General features: G+C 32.9%; 1 protein-coding gene and 1 long non-coding RNA gene across 6 annotated transcripts in view; one reads left to right on the top strand and one right to left on the bottom strand.

Annotated features, from left to right (window-relative positions):
* The window catches only part of SGCG (sarcoglycan gamma), a 313,578-nt gene that overhangs the window by 15,550 nt on the left and 275,275 nt on the right, over positions 1-22,753 (bottom strand). The window lies entirely within an intron of this gene.
* LOC141507987 (uncharacterized) overlaps positions 1-22,753 on the top strand; it is a 38,437-nt gene that overhangs the window by 5,653 nt on the left and 10,031 nt on the right. The window lies entirely within an intron of this gene.

Raw genomic sequence — 22,753 nt, forward strand, 5'->3', positions numbered from 1 at the left:
CAAAATAGAATATTTATTTTAAGTACAGTCATTTAAAAAAAAAATTTGCAAGGCAATGGAGTTAAGGGATTTGCCCAAGGTCACACAGCTAAATAAGTATTAAGTGTCTGAGTCCAAATTTGATCTCAGGACCTGACTCCAGGCTGGTGCACTATCCACTGCACCACTTAGCTGCCCCTTCACAGTCATTCTTTATATTCCATCTTTTCCTGGTTTTCAACTGATAAGAAACTCCTTTGATTTCCTAATCTGAAAATGAAGTAGTGAAGGAGTAATTATTTTTAATCTCTAGGGTTTTTCCTTTTAGGAAACATTGTATCAATTTGTGGGCTTTGATGATATTTATAAGAAGACTACTTTTATCAAGTTAGATTTTTGCAACCATAGACAAAAATGAATTGAACAGAGATGTCAGCTCCTAGAAAATTCCTGTTACTAGGACACCAGATAACGTATTTACACTAAGTGCAGATGCCTGATTAGAATTATATGTTAAGTGTTTTGCAAGCCTTAAAATGCTGAATGAATGACTGCTATGCTGTTATTTTTGTCATTATTATCTCATTCTTGTCTTTTTCAATAAGGTTTGGATAGAAATGATCCTGAGACAAATTGCCATCCTGCTGTAAATTTTCTATCTTGATTGTTTTGTGGATTAGTTCACAAGTCGATGAAATAACTGATTTTTGTAGTTGACTGAGCATTAGGATATAAACTCATATCCTATAGGCTAGCTTTTCATATTTTAAATCACCATGTAGCTTGGAGATTTTAAGTATTTGAGATGATTAAAGCATTATTCTCAATAATTTACAAATATATATCATTTGTAGGTGTTGTAGGTAATGGTTTGTTCTGTGATAATGATGCAGTATTACTATAGTTCATTGACTGAGTTCTCCAGGATGTTTTGGGAGGGTTGCATTTATAGTGTGGAATGTGATTATCAATCCCTGAAAGATAGCAAACCTCTAAAGTATAATTCTAGCCAACAGGTCAAGTACTGCTAGGTATTCTAAAGGTGCTAAATTTGGACAACTCTCTCCACCTTTTCTTTCCATAATCTAAACTGATCACTAAATTCGTCCTCCTTAAGGATAACTTTTTTCTAGTTTTTTGGGCAATGGCTTCATACTGAATTATGATCTTAAATGGGTCAATTTACATAAATAAATTGGCACCACTCAGTCATTTATTCTAAGCTTCTTTGTCATTACATTGTTGGCTGAATTCACACAGTTTTCACCTATAAAGGGTATTTTGATTCCAGTCTTTAAAAGTTGTTTCACAGGTTCATCTGAAGGTGACTTTTATTTACATTTGACAAGACTAATCAGCCTTTCCTTTGATTTGCTGAAATTACTTCTGTTCTGTTCTGTAGATTTTTCTGTTCCTGTTTATCATGTGCTCTAAGAATGCTTTTGACCATTTCCCCTATTTATGGGTGCCTTAGAGTAATGGGATTTTGAAATGGTACTTTCCAAACCTATTTTTGTTCATATTGATGAGGAGTGAATATTAATACTCATGTAATCTCATAGGATGATGATGATGCTGGGTTTCACTTCTGATGAGGAGGTTCTTAGGGGCATGATAGAGTTTAGTCCAAAGGAGTTCAGCCAGATGGGAAATGAAACTGGAGCACAAATCCCCCAAGAGTTGGTAAGCTCTTTGAGAATAGGTCGTTTGTCATTTATTTATTTTGTATCTATCATTTATAACATCTAGTATAGAGCTATGCATTGAATAGAACCTTTATGCATCAGGCATTTATTTAGCCAGAATTCATTCATTCAATTAGAATTTATTACCATGTTTTGAACACTGTGAAAGGTGCTAAGAAAGAAATAAAGATAAATTAGACAAAGTGTCTACCTTCAAGTAGCTTATAATTTACTAAGATTTAAACAGCTTAAAATGTGCATAGGGTTATCTTAGACTTGAAAGCAAGTCATAAATTTCATTGAGGAATGAACAAAATTGCCATAACAAAACTAGCATGTTAATATTAGAAGATAAATTAAGAGGTCATCTGGTGATAACTAGGAGAAATGTATGGCTGTAACAAGATAGGTAAATTTAGGGTTAATACATAGAAAATTTCTGAAAAAATATGTCTTCAATGGGGATGGACAGAAGTATGATCCATTCCCAGGTCTTAGACATATACTCCTCTCAATGAAGCCACATTGCCTTAGACATGGTGTTCAGCTGACACATATTAACTGTGGAATCTCTTAAATCTCTAGATCTTTTTCATACAAACTTATGATCTATGTTCCTCTTATTCCATATTCAAGCATTTTAAACCTACGTGTAGGAATTCATACTTATCCTCATTTACTTTCATCTTCTTTGATTCATTATATTGTTTTAGCCTGTTGGGATCTGTCATCCTATATATTATTTATTTCTCCAAGTTTTGTGTCATCTTTAAATTTGATAAATATGCCACCTATACTTTGAGGCACATTACTAATGCACTAGAGCCTTCAATTTCATGCACATTACTAATAAACATGCTAAAATGGTACAAGGAGAGAAACCTAAAATGCTTTAACAGAGAATGTCTTCTAAATTGTCATCAGTTCTTTAATGATTTCTCTTTATGTCTGATAATTTAACTAATTCAAACTTCACTTAACTACACTATTCTATAATATCTAGATCTTGGCCACAAATATAATAGAAAAGACTGTTGAATTCTTTGTTGAATTTCTAGTAAATTATGTCTAAGGCATTTTCCTTATCTGTTAGCCTAGAAATGCTAGAAATAAAAAAAAATGATGGTTTCAAATGACAGGTTGAACTATGAACTATGCTACTGGTTTTGTGATCATAGCTTTACTTTCAAGTTGATCATAAGCTTTAATTTTAGATTGTAGAATTCTGCCAGGATTAGAAGGCATGGACTATAGTTTGTAGACTTTCCTCATCTTATTCTTTTTTTTTTTTTGTAAGGCAAACGGAGTTAAGTGGCTTGCCCAAGGCCTCACAGCTAGGTAATTATTAAGTGTCTGAGACCGGATTTGAACCCAGGTACTCCTGACTCCAGGGCTGGTGCTTTATCCATTATGCCACCTAGGTGCCCCTCCTCATCTTATTCTTCTGAGAATCATGATATTTCCCTTTTTTAGGTTTGTGGTACATTTCTTATTCTCCACATTTTTTTCCCAAGACCACTGACACAGAAACCACAATTGTTATTTGTTTCAGTTTTCTGTGATTTAGTTCACCTAGACTAAGTGGAATCATCAATATATTCTTTTTTTTTTTTAGTTTTTTTCAAGGCAAACGAGGTTAAGTGGCTTGCCCAAGGCCACACAGCTAGGTAATTATTAAGTGTCTGAGGCCGGATTTGAACTCAGGTACTCCTGACTCTAGGGCCGGTGCTCTATTCATTGCGCCACCTAGCTGCCCCCATCATATATTCTTAATATCTTCTTTCTCATCTCACATTTCGATTTTTAAAATATATCTTTGTTCAGATCTTTTTGATCCAATAATCATTTTAGATGAGAGAAAAATCACTCAAAATATTTAAAAGCAACTAGTTTTATGGACAATAAAAGCTGTAGTACTAGCTGGTGATTTCATAGATGTGGTATTCCTTCTTATGTGGGTGTAAAGGTGCTCAGGAATGACTAGCTTCTGTGGTGTGAGGGCTTGTTGAGCCCTTTCCAGGATTGTTCATTCACCTCAGGAGACACTTTTCACCCAACTTGCACCTGTGGCTCTAAGAAGCTTTAGCATGTGCAATGTCTACACCCTGGTAAAACTATGGGCTAAATCAGATTGAGGGTATGTGAAAACATCTCCCTGGAGGAATGAGCAAATGAGAATAATTTGTTCCAATGGCTGTGAAGGCAGATGAAGTAGACCCTAGAGAGTTCAGAGCTTGGTCCATTGAATACTCAGGACATCACCAATCATCCTGGTTTATTGTCACTGGGTTTCAGTGACTCTGGAAAAGCTAGTGAGTTTGATGATTTTGTGCAATTTTTTCCTCACTTAAATGCAATTCATGAAACTTAAATCCAATTCCTGCACAAGTAAAACCATCATCTGTGATATTGTTGGGGTTTTTTTTGAAAATGGAGGATGAAAAATATTCCTTCTAATTATGAAGTCTATAACTCATTCTCTGTGCCTGCTCATTCTCTTCTATTCTTTTCCATGTCTTTTGAAAGACTCACTGAGAGACTCTCACTGACATGCTGGAAGCATGCAATGACAGTGGAATGTATTGGGTATTCATTTTGACTTCGGGGTCATGTGGATCAACATTTTCTCCAGTCTCTATTAATTCTAAATCTTGAGAAAGTGGGTTTATGAGTTGATAAATACTTTTCTCTTCATCAATTTTTTGGGTATTAATTGTATCACAAATTTTTTTCCCATGAATTTAAACTTTTATTTTTCCCTTAAATATTTTACTCCAGCTACTTTGAAAATCTATTCCTATGTCTTCTTCATTGTTTCACCTTCATCATGGACCTTCACTGTGGAAATTTGCTCAAGTTAACTGCTTTTCCTATTTCTGTCTTCTTCAGTTCTATTTCTTTCTTCTCTTTAAATGGTTCTTTATAGTCCTTGGAGAAAAGATTTTGTTACAAAAATCTTTATTTATGTTTTCTATATTTTCTTTTGTCCTGCCTTTATACCACTGTAATGATTTTGTTTAATTGAAACTTCTTTTTTTAGTTTTTGCAAGGAAATGGGATTAAGTGACTGATTTGCCCAAGATCAAACAGCTAAGTTATTATTATTATTAAGGCCAGATTCACTGCTCCTAGTTGCCCTTTAATTGGAACTTTAAGTTTTTTTAAACTCCACCCCCACCCCACTGATTCTTAATTATAATACTTATACTCTTTCATCAAATTTGGACAAAAAAGTTTTATAAAATCTACAGTTAAACTGGTGTTGACTTTGGCTTCCTTGTGATTTCACCTGGGAAGTTGGAATTCAAGTATTTTTGTGGACTAAATTGGGCAGTTTTCTAATCCTTTGTGTCTCTTAATAATCTAGGCATGAAATATTTATACCAGTTTCTTTATTTTATTATTAAACCATTTCTTCTATCCTTTTACCACTTTTGACATCTAATCAATAGCCTGCTTAAATGGGTCAAGTTGTATTATTTCACCTAAATATATTTTTCACTTTTTTATTTATTCTTTTAACATTATTAATTTTGACATTTGCTCTTATAAATTGATACTCTCATTGTATACATAAAGCTGATTCAGGAATAACATTCATATCAGTAATGAATATTTTCTCTTAAAATCTAATAAATTTTACTTCTCATGATCTTATTTAGTGCAACCATTTCTAGAACTTTTCAATTCTTCTATCAAATAAATTAATCATGATGTATAGTCATGGGTCCTCTGTGTCTGCAAGTCTGTTGATTCTTTCATTCTTCATTCCTGTAATCATATTGTCTAACACTTTTTTCTGTCCTCTCGCATTTCTACTTTTGGATTTAAGTCATCAAGCATCAGAATATGAGCTGATTTAATTTGGTAGGTTTTATTGAGTTTTTCATAGAATTTTTCTTTTTCTTTGTCTCCTATAACAGATGTTGGTACATAAGTCACACTTATTTTCACAATGGCTCTTTTTGCAAATTCTTCCCATAAACATTGAAGCACAAGATGAATAAACATTTGAAAAACAAGGTTTCTTATTTTTCCATTGATGTGGAATAAAACCAACTTCTTCAATTCCTTTATTGCTTGAAAAAATTTAAGGAGGACCTTTGAGCTATTCTAGCATTTAACTTTAACTTTCTTCTTTCTCTTATTTTCATGTATAGCAAAAATGTCAAGATTTACATGATTTGGGTCCTTTAATGACTTATTGATCATTAAATAAGCATCTCACATAAAGAATTTTAACCTTTAAAGGATCTTAAAAAACCTGTAGTCATTAGATTTTTTTCCCCTCCTTTTTCTACCACCATCATTGTCACTGCAGAAGTGGAAGAGTCTAAAAGATATTTGGTATTTTCCTTGTTTGTTTCAAGGTGTGAAATAACCAGATCATTTATTATCAAGTAGCTAGCCCTCTGGTTCTAAAACTCCATAGTTAACTATGATTGTCCATGAAAATAGATATAGTATATTTCTAGGACCATGCTTAAAGCCTTTCCAGAATGGTAGAACCATCAGGACTTGTAGTCCATTGATACAGCTTTTGAGAATCCTGAGTCACTTCTATTCTTTGTTGAGAACTTTAAGTAGGATTTGAAAGAGAAAGGCTAAACAAAATAAAAGTTGAGTAATTTTATTCTGTTTTCTTTTCCTATCTGCCACAAGATGTGATTCTATCATCTCTCCTTATAGAGTTAAAAATAGCTCTTTTTGTTGTCCTTACAAAAATAAGTACTAATTCTGAGCTATAGTACTGCTAACATTTTTCATATAGGTTCATGCTATATATACTTTTGTCTTCTTCATTTATAGTTTTTTTCTTATTTCTATCTCCTAAACATTTCTTTTAAAAAATCCAAATTGTTGAGGCTCATTCATTTGTCTCTTTAAATAGCTCTGCCTTCTTTGTGTTGGAATTGTTTGTATTTGCTCTTCTCACAGAAGAGGACTTAATTCTTGAGGACTTTCCATTCCTCTTGGTCACATTTCCTTTACAGAATTTTAAGTTATGGTTTCATATTTATTCTTTAAATCTGTTCACATATCAGACTATATCTAACTATCTTTTCTTTTAATGACATGTTCTAAAATAATCACTTTGCCCTAAGGTTTTTTTTTTTTGTCATTTCTACATAAGCAACTGGTTCTTCCTTGTTGGCCAAAATTAGAATAGCCATTCATTTAATCTCTTCCTCAGATATTTGAAAAATGAATTAACCATTAAGATAAATTAATAATTTATTAAATTGATGGACAGAGATTTTCAGCTAATATCTAGATACATAAAGTGTGTTATACTGCCAAAGACAGTATACTTCCAGGTAGCTGAATCACATGTAGATGCCTATATATGGGCAGAATTCAGATATTAACAATTTAAGAAAGTAATTGTCTTTTTAAACTTTATTCCAAAAGTTGGGTTCTAAATATGTTAAATGTACATTTATATGCTAGAAATAAAAATGGAAAGTCATTTATATTTACAGAAACACACTTTTCTTATTGAAGTGAGTATCTAAGCTCTTTGGAACCTGTTCCTCCAATTTACTATCTCCTTTTCCTGGAAGGATAGAGGAATTGCTTACAGTAATTCAAACCCTTAACTGACATCCCTTAGTTTGTGTCATTTTGTAAGCCTTGGTATTGCATCAATTTTTATGGATCAAAAGTTTTCATTCATTCCTTATTTATTAGGAACAACTCTTTCTTTAGGGAATGAAAACAGCAAAACTTTAATTTTTGCAGAATAAAATGAACCAGAATATCTTTTCTTTAGTAATTGAATTTAGCAGTAATAGTAAAACATAAATCAAATGTAGAAGTAATCTGAATTAAACAGGTAATTTACAAGTTCCATTTTTATTTAGTAAAATAACTTTTTTTAGGTGTTTTTTTTTTTTTTTGGCAAGGCAAATGGGGTTAAGTGGCTTGCCCAAGGCCACACAGCTAGGCAATTATTAAGTGTCTGAGACCGGATTTGAACCCAGGTACTCCTGACTCCAAGACCGGTGCTTTATCCACTACGCCACCTAGCCGCTCCCATAGTAAAATAATTTTAACATTAACCAATCGTTTTGTAGTTTCCAATAATTGACATTAAAAATTTTATTAGACAAAACACCAAGTAACATACTTAAGGAGTTAGCAAGCAACTGAACATTAGCAACCTTTATCCTTAGTTGATTATTTAAGATAGTATGAAAAAATTTCCTCCCTTAATTTCTTTATATTCAATAATCTTTTAATATAATGTGAAGAAATAGTTTAGGTTACATTAGGCAAAGGCAATATGGACCTTGAATTGTTCTAAGAAAAACTGAGTGTAATATCTTCAGCATAGTCTTACTTGACTTTTAGAAATTAAGTCAGCTATATCTTGAATGACAGTTATTATTTATGTTTCTGGCTACTCCAAATAACTCATGAAGTATTGCTATTTAGTTGTACCCAATTCTTTTTTTTTAGGTTTTTTTGCAAGGCAAATGGGGTTAAGTGGCTTGCCCAAGGCCACACAGCTAGGTAATTATTAAGTGTCTGAGACCAGACTTGAACCCAGGTACTCTTAACTCCAGGGTTGGTGCTTTATCCACTGTGCCACCTAGCCTCTCCTGTACCCAATTCTTTATGATTTTTGTGATCCATAATATGTGAGATTACTCTGTCTTCCACTACCTCCCAAAATCTGTCTAAGCTCATGTTCATTGCTTCCATGATACCATCTATTTTATCTTCTACCATCCCCTTTTCCTTTTGCCTTCAGTCTTTCCCATTATGGGGTCTTTTTCCATTGAGTCCTGTATTCTCATTAGATGTTTAAGTATTTAAGCCTCAGCTTTTTTAATTTCTTCTCCAAATGAAGAATCATAGTTAAAGCATTGAATTGGTTTTATCTCCTTCCTGTCCAAGGAACTCTCAAAATTCTTCTCTAGTGCCACAATTTGGAAGCATTGATTTTGTAGTACTTAGTTTTCCTTATAGTACAACTCTCACAATCAGGTGAGAAAACTATGGGAAAAAACTATTGGAAAAAAACTCACTAAATGAACAACTACCATTCACTGTATGATCCTTTGTTGGCAAGGTAGTTTCTCTGATATGCAAATAAACTGGAAAAATAATTAAATCTATTGACATACACTAAAAAATACAAATTTGAACATTTAAAAAATACTATGTAAGCTATTTTCCTTTTTCTAGAGTTTCTTATTTTTGCACAATTTGGCTCTGAATAAATAAGGTTTTGACACATATTCTTTAATTTTTTCATTGTGAAACTAACCATTATTTTGGCTATTAAGTGTATCTTTGACAAACAGTTCATTTTTTCCAAGTCTAACTATTCATTCCATGTTTTAACCTATGACTTTTCAATGGTGTTTAAATCAGGCAAATTTCCAAGCCATTGAAACATGTTTATCTCCATGTCTTAGATCTATTTGCTAACTTTTTTGTGTGATTCAAGGTCATGTTGCAATAGTTCATCTTTATTCATTTGGGAATTTTTTACCTTCAGAACAATTTTCCTTCTCAACATATTAATGTATTTATCAGAATTTATCATTGCCTCAATAGATACAAGACTTCTAGGCCTATTGGAAGAAATAAAACCTTAACACATTTTTTGGAGGGATGTTTTATATAGTATGTTGAAAATGGCCAGTACTTACTAGGTTTCCCAACAAGAAAAGTGAAAGCTTTGGTACAACTTTGAATGAAAAAAATGAGTTTCTTTAGTAAAAATCGTTTTTTTCCCCTTAATATTCAATACTCTAGTGTTTGTATTATCTTGCCTATGTCAAGGATGTTTTATTCATAACAATGGGTAGCAACTACCTTTTAAAAAAAATCAATCTTTTCACTATTCTTCCAAATTCAAGAAAAACCATGCTATACACTAGAGGAATCAATAACAATCTCTCCAGCTGCCATGTCCCCTTGAAGGACTTGGCTTGTTTTCAGAGAATTAATTAAGCTGTTTTGTAGCAATTGCTTATCATTTTTGCTTTGTTTTTTTGTTTGAGCCACACTTTCCTTTGTACTTTTGTGTGGCTACTCCTGTTTTATTGTTGACTTGAATGATCCTTGAAATAACTGATTTCTTTATAACAGCCAGGGTAATATCTCTACCAGTAACTGAAGAATTTTCTTAGAGTTATAAGTTGTGTATATTTCCTTGGAGTAAGAGCCTTTCTTACAAATCAAAGAATTAAAAACAATAAAAAAGAACAACAAACCATGTGCACATCCTATGAAATCTAATCAAGGATTTTTTGGTGGAGAGAAAATAGCTCAATTTGGTTTCATCTGATTAAGCACAGGTGTCCTGAATCATCAGAAGCATGCCATACATGACCATTGCTAGCATAAAATGAAAATCATTCTAAATTTATTGCTTTACTTGAGTAGTTTTCATATTACTCCAGTATGTCTGGGAATTAACTATTTTCCTCATCATCATTGGTTGACTTTCATGGTTTCCATATGAAACCAAAATGATGTCAGAATTTGTAGACAATAAGTATTTTGAGGGGTCTTGAATTCATGGTTATGTAACAATTCAGGCCCCAATCTTTTCATATTCATAGGATCACAGATTTAGAAGTGGGAGGAACATTGGAGATCATTTAATCTAAAGCCCTCATTTTATGGGTGAGAAAAGAGGAGGGAGTTTAAGCCCCTTGACCAAGACTGAATAGCTGGCAAATGTTTGTTTTCATTCTTGGTGAGTTTTGCCAATATTTTCCATAAATTCCTGAATAATGTTCTACCCAACATTCCTTCTGGAAGTCTTCTTCTGATTGTTTTAAAATGTTGTTATCATATACTGTCACTAAATGATCAGTCTACCTTTTTTCCCTGATTAAATATATCCTCCATGATGTTGTTTCCACCACTTATATGAAAGTCAACATTGGCAGTTTAACAACCTACATCCAGAATATATCTTTGTAGCTTTTGCTTTGGGCTACATGAAAATTTGATTTTTTCAGAGATTATAATCTACAGCCAAATAGCCTCACCAGGAGGAAATCTGTGTTAAAAAGGTCTTTTAAAATCTGGTACCAGTACATGGTCTTTGAAAGTGCTACACAGTTCTTCAAATGCCATTTTCTCATATTCATATTTGAGTCCAACGTCTTTTCGATTTACCACAATTGTGCTCACTGAGGGAACAACTTAACACATTGCCTACATACTTGTATGCCATAAAGTGATTCATATCCTCATATAGTACATTCTTTTCACTTTTTTTACAGACTGTATGAATAAACTATTTTCCTGTTGGAGATCTTAGATTTCATTTAGGATCTCTCTCTCTCTCTCTCTCTCTCTCTCTCTCTCTCTCTCTCTCTCTCTCTCTGTCTCTATCTAATCATCTATAGCCCTATAGTTCTATAGCTATAGATCTAGATGGATAGTTATAGCTATCTTTATGCAATACTCTTTTGTATTGTATTAAATTTGTAATATTTTTTGTACTTAACAGTCTGTCAATTAATTACTTACTATATAATAGGTACTGTGTTTAGCATTGTGGATACAAAGAAAGACAAAAGCTTCTGCTCTCAAGGAGCTCATAGTCTAATGATATGATATGTAAATTGTGGTAGTCTCAGCAGGAATGCACTAAGACTGAGAAGGACTAGGAAAGGCTTCTTGCAGAACTTGGGATTTTAGCTGAGACTTGAAAGAAGCCAGGGAGTCTGGGAACCAGAGGAAGGAAAGCATTCCAGGCATGGAGGACAGCCAGTGAAAACACCAAGAGGTGAGGGATGGAGTGTCCTGAGTGAGGAACAATAAGGAGGCTGGTATCTCTAGATCACAGTGTACATGGAGGATAAGTATAAGAAGACTATATTTTCAGCACATTACAGTTTCTGGTATATATAATAGATGCTTAATAAATACTTTTTGGTTACCTATTATTATAATTTTTTTCAGAAGAGAAAATTAAAGCTCAGAAAGATTAATTGTACCTGCCTGTGGTCATAGATCTGAGAAATGTAACTGTAATTTGAATTTATGTCTTCTTATTTTCCAATCTCTTTCCACTATGATGATGCCTCTCATGCCAACACATGCTGAAATCTCTAAGAATCTGCTTCTTTATTTCTATGACCCCAAACTTATCCTCTTAAGTACTGTAATGAGTTAAGTTGATGTCTGGATAGTAGATTTGGTCTTTACCTGGAGTCATAACTAGAAGCATTGTTAGCATTAGAGAATCTGCCAGAGCCTATGTAGCATTGGCATAGTTGCTGACAGCCTAGAATTGCCTGTTATTACACAAAAATGTATCAGTGTAGAGCACTAGCCATGAAGTCAAGGGAACTTGAGTTCAAATCCAGCTTCAGACACTTAATAACTGTGTGACCTCGGACAAGTCATTTAACCCTGATTGCCTTGCATCCAGGGCCATCTTCGGTTATCCTGATCCTTATCTGGCCACTGGACCTGAATGGCTCCAGAGGAAAAAGTGAGGCTGGTAACTTAGCACAGCACTTCCCTCAGTCAAATTCAATTTGTGTGCATGCCATGGCACCTCTAAAGGACAAAAATCATCATTGGGTAGAGTTTTGTGGAGGGCAGAATCCTAGAATTAGAATTAATCCCTGATGCAACATTTTCTTTGTACTTCTTTCATATGTTATTTTGTACTGTAGTCATTGTCATACCTCCCAGTTCCTCTACTAGCCAGTAAGGACTTTCAGGTTCCAGATTAATTTTAGTTTATTTTAATATCAACCCTGGATACTATCACAAAGCCTCATACATGACAGGCATTTAATTAATGTTTGGCTTTGGACATCTTTTACACCCTACTGTCCAGTCACAGATCTTTTCTAAATCATTGTTTACAAATGATCAACTTGCCCCTGCCTGAACACTTCCTGAACTAATTATCCTATGGGCATAGCTCATTCTACTTTTGGATCAGATCATTTGAAATTACAATATCTCTTAGTCTCTGTCTCACTCTTTCTCTGTCTCTGACTCTCTGTCTCTTTCATTCTGTCTGTCTGCTGTCTCTCTCTCTGTCTCTGACTTTGTTTCTCCCTCTTACTCTTTGTCTCTGCCTCTCTGCCTCTCTCTATCTTTCTCTCTGACTCTTTCTCTCTGTCCCTGTCTCTATCTCTCTCTGTCTGTCTCTTTCTCTGTCTCTCTGTCTCTCTGTCTCTCTGTCTCTCTCTCACACACACACACACACACAGACACACAGACAGAGACAACTTGAATTCTCTCTCTGGTCTCTTAGTTAAGAACAATGTCATTATTAACAAATGACCAGGGGATTATAATGTATAAAACTTGGAACCTATTGTTCATCATAGCCTTGCTCCATTCCAATGCCCTATATTCATTCCCTCACTCATACAAAATGAACTATAAGATTGGTACAGAATGCAAGGTGTATTATTTTGTCATGCTCTATATTTTGACAAAACTAGAGGGGAAAGACATTATTAACATATATAGCCTGACTGGAAAACCTTAAAAAAGGTTTAAATATTATGTACAAACCATTCCATCTTTTTAAGCCCTGATGTTTTAATCTTAGTGATGCACCTGTTTCAATATTTATTTTTATCCTCCCTTTTGTGTTTAACATCCTACAGAGTAGCTTTCTTCTTAGTGTCTCATAAATATGAAATAGTCACCCCAGATGTGACATAATAAAGATAGTGACTAAAAATGGATCGTTATACTTAGCATTTCTGAAGGGGGAAGTATAGAATATAACCTTGAAAATAAAAATTAGCACCCTAAATTTATCATATCAACTTCATTTCTACTCATCTCCAGTTACAATTGCCTGGGACAAGGCACATACATGGCTACCTCTATGACTATCTGATGGTCTGTCTGATATTCAACTACATTACCGGATATCAGTTTGTGGGCTGATTATATCTAGTGGTGATTCTAGCTTAACTGCAATTTTTAGTTGCTACTAAATGGAAGCAGGTAAAACTAGTAAAATAATAAAGAAATAAAAAATTATAGAGTAGCTATGGCAAAAAGTTAGAAAAGTAGCTCTGTAAAAATAAACAGCCTTTACAAACTTAAGTCCTAAATAGAACCAATTAATATATGTAAGAGATTTACATAGTAAAAACAAATGAACCTAATTTTGATGTATTTCATTGTCATTTACTATTTCAAAAAAGATTGTCAGTGATTTCTTGAATTTTAAAAACTTCACAATATTTATAAGATTTATAAGATTTTCCTCTTAGAATGTGCCCTGTATTGTGGATATGGAATAGTCTCATATTCTTCAAATGTCCTTTCCTTTGTATTTGAAGATGTTTCTCCTAATGATTTGCAAAACTTGTTTCTGAAATGAATTGTTAAATTTAACTACTATGCATCTTGGAGATTGACTTTTAGTCCTTGCCCTGGCATTTGGCTCTCAGTATGCTACAACTTGTCTACATTTAGAAAGAAGTTTCTTACTGGTCTCTCTGTTATTATTCTTTGTTGCTGTCCTTGGTGGTTGCATTTATACATTTCTCCCACATTGCTGTTATTTGAGGTGAGCACTCCTGTTTTTTTTTCTGAAAAAGTTTAGAATTCGTCTTTATTAGTGAATATTAATCTTTTGTCCTTAAGTTTGGATTTGAAAGAAAGAACAATCCAAGACTGCACCCTGAGCTATATTATTCTTTGCAACACATGATTTCATCCCTTCCTCCCTTTTCTGTGGATATAGAATAGTCTCATATTCTTCAAATGTCCTTTCCTTTGTATTTGAAGATGCTTCTCCTAATGATTTGCAGAACTTGTTTCTGAAATGAATTGTTAAATTTAACTACTATGCATCTTGGAGATTGCAGCCTTGGATTTTTGTTTTCTTCTGGATGTTTTTTGTGATTTTTTTCAAGTAGAACTTAATTTTCTATATTCAGAAGTTCTGGGCAGTTTTCCCCCTATCATTTCCTATCTTTTTTATTGTTATTATTTTTTTGTAAAACTTCTGTTACCTAAAAAACAAAACAAAACAAAAAAATGTGGTGCGGCTAAGTGGCACAGTAGATAAAGCACTGGCCCTGGAGTCAGGAGTACCTGGGTTCAAATCTGGTCTCAGATGCTTAATAATTACCTAGCTGTGTGGCCTTGGGCAAGTCACTTAACCCCATTTGCCTTGCAAAAACCTAAAAACAAAACAAAATAAACTTCTGTTGTCTTCTACTAGGTTACCTGGTCCTTAGTTTGCACATTCTATCTTTGAGATCAGTCTGTTTTTCTGGCATAGTAAGCATATTTTCTCTGAATGTTATTGTTTTTTGCTTTTCTTCTAATTGGCCTCCACTTCTGTGTTCTCTACATTCTTAAATCTATTATGTTCTGTTTTGGTTCTTTGGAGAGGCTTACTATTGCAGATTCAAGTTTTTTGGTTGTTTATTTTTTGTTGTTGTTGTTCAGGACATAAAATCTGATCTCATAATTCTTACTTTGCCCACAGTATTGTGTTTCCATATTCTCCTCAAATTCCATACAGTCCTCTATCCCTTCAAGTGTTGCATCATTTTTTCTTTATTTTGCAGTATTTATTCATGGCTGCCTGAAATAGATCTGGAGATCATATTCCACTTTTTCCTGTTGAATTATCTATTTACCCTGAAGATCTTTGAGTTTTTTTCCCTTCCAGAAATCTTTGGTAATTTCAATCTTCCCTTCTTATTTTCCTTATCATTCACTTCCTGGCTCCCTCTCTTCTGATTATGATTTCCCTCTGGATCACTCCTTATATTCTAAGTGATCATAATTCACCAACTTAGTTATCTGCCCCAATGAACTTTTGGGTAGTCAGAACTGACCCCAGCTGAATGCTACACTCTTGGTGGAATTGGTGGAATATTGTACTCAGAATGATCTGTCCTGGTAACTTGTTCCAATTCCTCTGGCCTCCACTTCTCTGGTGCAGAACCATAAGTTTGGAGTTTTTCAATTCTGTTTTCCCTGACAATAGCAGTTCAGAGATTTGCAGTATTGGTGCTTTTGGGTTGCTGTCCCTGGTAGGCTTTTGCTTCTTAAAGGCTTTGGTCAAGCTTCTAGGGACACCCAAGAAAATTTCCACACTCTGAATCTAGAGTCTTCACAGACTGAAAAGCAGGAGAGAGGACTGGTAGTTTGTTATAACCTTGTATTGTGTCCTTGGATCTGCTAGTACAACCTCACTGTCAGTAGTGTGGGGAGGATGCTGAGTTAGTTCAGAGACTGTATGTGGAGGTTCTTTTTTTTTTTAAGTTTCTTTTGGATTCTGGGTTTCTTAGACCATAGAAATAGTTGAAGTTCTTTTTTTCTTTGGTGAGTAATTTCTGTTTTGGAGAGTTCTGAGAGTTAAGTGGGATCAGAGGAAAATGTTTAGACTTCCATCTTGTTGCTCATTTGATCTGGAAGTCTTCCACAGTTAATTTCTTCTTGCAGAATGAGTTTATGGAGATGATGAAGTTCAGGAAAGTAGCCTTAAGTCTAAAAGACTGCTGAAGTCATCAGCAAAAAGACTTTAAGGATTCCATGCTTTTCTGCTTTTTTCCTTTTCTGCAAGAAGAGGTTAGTACCATCACATTTCCATGAGCATTCAAATCAATTATAGTTACAGATGTGACAAAATAGGATTTAAAAAACTTTTATAATAATAATTATGTCTTTTCAGTGGAAAAAAGCAAATGTACTGATTAAATATTTTGAAGCATTAAACATTAAGTATTTTGAAGTGCTCTGGGAGTGGTATGTACATAATTGATGAATTAATAAAATGATATGCATGAAAATTATAGATTATTTACAAATAATATAAAACCATTTGACATACTGTCAATTATTTCTATGCTCTCTGTGATTTCATAAGATTATACAGTATTTTATATCAACTTGAGAAAACATTATAGAATGTATATTTTTTGCTAACATAATAATAAATTATATGAATAACTCACATTCATATAGTACAGAGTGGTTTTCCTTTAACAACCTTGTGACCTAGGTAGTACAGGTATCAATATCTCATTTTTTTACATGAGAAAACTAAATATTAGAGAAGTTGAACAATTTGCCCATGGACACACAGCTATGAAATTTCAGACAGTATTTTAACAGATGAATTCTATGGTTTTTCTTGCTCTTCATTTTGTTCTCCCTATATATTCAAGAATTACATAAAAAATTAACTCTCAATGAACTAAATACTTGATTTTCAACAAGTGAGAAAGTTCAACTGAAATCCTATGTAAATTTAGTATTTTGTAGAGAATTGGAGATATCTTTTAAAAATATTCTTCATTGAATATTGGAATTGTAACAGTTCCATAGCAGAGGTAAAACATGGTATAATGGAAAGGAAACTGGATTTTAAGTCAAAAGACATGGAAGTGGATCCCATCTTAGGCAAGATCCTCTCTGTGTCTCAGTTTCCTCATCTATAAAATGATGGGATGGTATGAAACTCTTGAAGACATATATCCTATACTTCTCCCAGAAGCTTCTGTAATCCTATACTTATATGTTTTCTGATATTCATCATTTAGCCGTGATATTTATATACATCTGTTTGCCCATCTGTTCTTTGCCTTGATGAATCCTTGCCCACTGGGGTGATGTAATTTTCATTGTATTAGGGAGGGAAAGCGCTCTGTAACTCCAGCTGTCTCTCTGACCCTATGTTGTAATCATCAGTAAGTACATATAGGTGGTCTTGTCCTTAAATGTTTGCCCATCAATCATGGCTCCTTGGGGGTCAAGTGTAGCAGCTGCATTATAGCCTTCCATTTAGTATTTAGAGACAATAAATCTAAGTATTTAACCAAAATACATAGCAAAGTAGAAACTGTTTTGTGGAGTTTTGCTGAAAACTTAGTTTATACTAAGTGGAATATTTCAATATTGGCCTATCACCAATGTCAGCATATAATTATTGTATTTCAATATTTATAGCAAATTATTTTAAGAACTTAGGTTGTTAATGAAAGTGATACATAATATCACATGAATTTGTTCCATCTATCCCTCAATTTCTAACATTTTTAACTTTACTGAATTCCTGAAAAATGACTGTTATAAGGTCATAGTAAAGCAGAGAGGAACAAGACCCAGGAATAAAAATGTTGTGTAGTCCTTGGGGGCTCAACATTTTCTTGGTGAATGCCAACGTGATGAAATAATTTTAATTTCTGTTTAAGAAACTTGTTAAGGTTTCTTTTTTAAAAATTCTTATCCAAAATGTAATAATATTCTGTGGTGAATAAGAAAATCTCTTTTATAATTCATTTCTGAGGCTATTTCTTGAAAAGAGAGGTCATGAAAGTTTCAGTGGGAACTGCAGCAGTTGTTAAAAGGATCACTTAATAAAAATTTCCACTAATATTCGGCTCTCAGCTGCAACAGGTTTGGAAATATTTTTTTATGAGACACTTGAAAGTTACATTCTTTTGACAAGCATTAAGTCAACACAAAAATATTTTCCCCTTTTTCTTAGGCTTCCCAAACACAGAGGTGGTCTTTCTTCACGTGAAGGACTGAGGACAAAAAACATTAGAGAGAGAGTAGTTATACATGAAGAGACCATAGAATCATCCTGCTGTATCCTCAATAAATCAGTCAATAAGCATCTATAAAATTCCTGCTTTGTGCCAGCCACTATGCTTAGTTCTTAGGATAAGGAAAAATAAAAGATAATTCCTGCTTTCAATAAGCCTATAATCCAAAAATGAAGAGTTTTCCCTTATTATTGAGAGAGGGCGTAACTAGGAGCAAGTATAAAAATTGGGGATTAAAGTTTGGATAATTATTGACCAAGGAAGAAAATTATGCTAATTATAGCTCTCCATAGAGAAGGTTTAGCTATTAGCTGTGAGAAGAAATTTCACACTAAATTAGTTTAAAATTCTGGACTCCTAGACAAGCTACAGGAGACAATTGTACTTAAAATAAGGATGCAGGGGGTGCTTATCAATTAGGGAATGTATAAACAAGTTGTGGAATATGTATAGAATGGAATATTCTTGTGCTATAAGAAATGAACAGGTATATTTAGAAAACCCCCCAAAAAAGACTTACATGCACTGATGCAAAGTAAAATTAGCAGAATCAAGAGAACATTGATCACACTAACAACAACTTTGTTTTATCAACTATGAATAATTTAGCCCTTTTCAGCAACACAATGATACAAGACAAGTCCAAAAGATGCATTAGAAAATGCTATCTACATCTATAGGAAGAACCAATAGTCTGAATATAGATAGAAGCATACTATTTTTACTTTTTTGTATTTTCCCTTTTGTTCTGTTTCTTTTTCACAACATGAGTAATTTAGATATATAATTTTCATATTGCAGAAATAACTTATATCAAATATATTACACACATACACACACACGTGTGTATATATATATATATATATATATATATATATATATATATCCTATATCAAACTGGTGAGGGAGGGTAAAAATTTAAAGTCAAAATTTTATATAAAATGAATCTTAAAAATTGTCTTGACATACAATTGGAAAAAATAAAATACTATTTATGATATTTTTAAAATTTTTTTTATTTATTTAAAGCAATGGAGTTAAGTGACTTGCCCAAGGTCACACAGCTAGGCAATTATTAAGTGTCTGATGTAAGATTTCAACTCAGATCCTCCTGACTTCAGGGCTAGTGCGCTATTCATTATACCACCTAGTTGCCCCAACAAAATAGTATTTAAAGAAACAAAAATAAGATAAAAATAGGATTTAGGGTGATTTAGAAAAAAATTAATCATATATGACTTTTGCAAGGTAATATTAAGCTATAATTAATAAGATGATATAATTTTATATTTGGAAAAGAGCTTGAAAATCTTCTTCACTCTATTTGGCAATAAATTCTTTTTATAATCCTGACACATGATCATCAAGTTTATGCTTTCATAGTACCAGTGAAACAGCATTCATTATCTTCTTTTTCACTAATAAATGGCTCTATTTATTAGAAATCATGTCCTTATGTAGGGGCAAACATCTGTTTGCCATAGACTTTTTCTTGTATTTGCATTCTCTTTCAGTTATAAATTTGTGATCTCTATGATTCTATGAAATTCAGCAGAACATTGTATTCTTAGCTTTCAATCAATTGCATGATTGTAAAAATGAAGTCAACTATAGAAATTTATTTGTAAAATCCTACCTGTTCTTTCCTTATGCTTTCTTGGTTGAGATCTTTGATAGAAACATAGATCATGCTTATAAACATTTGGAGATATGAGAAAGTAGGTATATGGTTTGGTAATGATACCTTTATAATATCAGTAGTGTTCCCTACAGAGACCTTGAAAATTGACCCCTTTCCCCCAGTACTCTCAGAATGGTGTCCTTTCCAGGATCAGACATCTTTTGTGCATATTTAGTCTGATCCTACTGTTTTTTTTAAAGTGCCATATTAAATTACTCAAAATAGTGGATTGGGGCTGAAGTGTTGGAATCTAGACGGATGGTTCAACTATAATGGATAATGACAATAGAAGACTATAGAAATACTGGCAGCTATGTTCCACTGTTTCTAGTGCTTAGCACAGTGCCTTGTTCATAGTATGTGCTTAATAAAGGCTTACTGATTGATTGTCTATTTTTTTCCTTTCAGTTTCATCCATAAATCTTGCAATAATCTGTCAAATTTTACTACTCTTTGCTGTTTTGTGAAGTGACCTTGCCTATAACCTTTCATGCTCTTCCTTCTCTTATATTTTTCAAATGTTTGCATATTACAAAATGGTTGATGCCTTTGGCTGCTATGCCTCTCTACTTGGCAAGGAGACTAAGGATGAAATGTTTCTTGTTTGAAGCGATTTTGGGGCTCTTTGACCATTGTGGCAACTGTGCTATATTCATTAAACATCAGTAGGGAAAGACCATAGTCAGAATCAATGCTTTTTTTCCCCCCTCTCTTCATTACTTCCTTTTGCTTATCAGTAATATGTCTGAATAGATTAAAATTGGACAACACTGTGCACACAGTGTCTTCAGTGTCTTCTTTTCTTTTCTGATATTTTGATACTGATTTTGACTTTGCTCCAGTCTGTTACTAGTCTAAATCCACATATACTATTTAATATATTATGTATACAAATGCATCCAGAAGATTTGAAAACAAGTCATGCATTGGTAACTAGAGTTTTCCTGTTTGTGAAATTAGAAATAATTTTATTTTTGTAATGTTGCTTGGTTTTAAACATATATATATATATAGTATTTTCATAATCTTTTGTTTTAAAAATATTTTTCTTTTTTTAATTGCATATGTTTCAAAATATATTTATCTTCGTTATCTAACCAGTAGTCATTCCTTGTAAGAAAAATGATTTTAAAAAAGGAGGAAAGAACAGTTCAACATAATCATTTAGCACATTGATTTGCAATATCCTACATCTATATTCCTCCACCACTGCATTGAATAGAGGTTGGTGCAGTTTCTCAACTCTTATTTTTTGACAAACTTGATTGTTATAAGAATAAAGTATTAAGATTTGTTTTATTATTCTTTTCATTTGTATTGTAGTTCATGTATGTTGTATTCCTAATTGTCCTAATCTCTTTTAAATTAGTTCATGTAAAACTTTTCATGCTTCTCTAAATTCAAATTAATTGTTTCTTATGGTGTGGTAATATTGCATTAAATTTAGGTATAAAATTTATTTAGTTATTCCCCAGTCAATGAGTAGCTATTTTGTTTCCTATTCTTTGTTAAAAAAAAATGTTTTACTTTGAATACATTGGTATATATGGGATCTTTCTTTGGCCTTTTACATATTATTATACGTATACATATTATATACACATACATATAATATATATATATATATATATAGTATGTATATTATATATACATGAATACATTGTATGTATGTATATACCTATTGTTAGAATCTCTGGGTTAAAAAGTATGGTCATTTTTAATGACTTTTTTTAAAGCATGATTCCAAACTTTTCTAGAGCTGACTAACTCTTATCTTAAAGAATGTATTTAAGGATTTATAGTTGTTTTACTTTTAAGAAGTCAACAAACCTTTGATTACTTCTTTTGTTTCTTTATTCTGAAATATATTTTCCAACGTTTCGTGATTGTGTCCACTTTTTGCATTGAAGTCACCAAATATGAATCATATATTTTTGATATGGAAAATTTTGTCAGATTCTTCACATGATTTCTCCACCTTTTCAACCTCTAAAACAGATATTTGTGCATAAACTGCAGTTATCTTCATGGTGACTTTTTGGTTTATGTTAATCATGACATGGAATAAGATGGCTAAGTAACCTCTGAAACAATGTTTCTGGTTACTTTTTGCACACAATGAAAACAACTCTACCCACTTTTTTATTTCTTACTTGTGAGTCATTTCACTACAACATCCTTGTGTTACCTGGTTTAAATTACAGTGAAATTATTAATAATGATATGTTTCGATGCTAAGTTGTATATTATCTTGACTGCCACATCTAGAGCAAAGTTAAATAAATATATATATGGACATTCAAGCAGTATATACAAGTATTTATAAATATTTATGTGTACATACATATATATGTATTTACATGCATACATACAACATGGTTTTTAGTGCTCTTTCTGTTCCTTTTTCATTTTCTACTATTGTCACTATTAAAGTAGAGGAGATTATATATAGCTTTGGAACATTTTTCTTCTCACTGTTTCATGGACTGTCATAATTATAGGGCTTTTAATTTAATGGTCATCTTACTTAATAATAATAAAAATACCTAGCTTTGCAAAGTACTTTAAGTTTTGGAAAGAATTATATATTATTTCATTTGATCCTTACAGTAACCCTGTGAGGTAAGTGGTATTATTATGTCAATTTACAGATGAGGAAACTGAGACTGAGAGATTAAATGACTTGTTTAGGATCACACAGTTAATTAAGGTTTGAAGAAGGATTTGTATTTGGGTCTTCTTGGTTCCAAGTATAACACTTTCATCCCCTGTGCACCTAGCTGTCTCATATAAAGCCATTCCCTACTTAATAAGACTTGTTCTTGGACAGTTGGTTGGTTGGTTCTTGTCCTTCATTATTGAAGAAGAGC

Source organism: Macrotis lagotis, chromosome 1 (genome assembly GCF_037893015.1).
Source record: "Macrotis lagotis isolate mMagLag1 chromosome 1, bilby.v1.9.chrom.fasta, whole genome shotgun sequence".
NCBI lineage: Eukaryota > Metazoa > Chordata > Mammalia > Peramelemorphia > Peramelidae > Macrotis > Macrotis lagotis.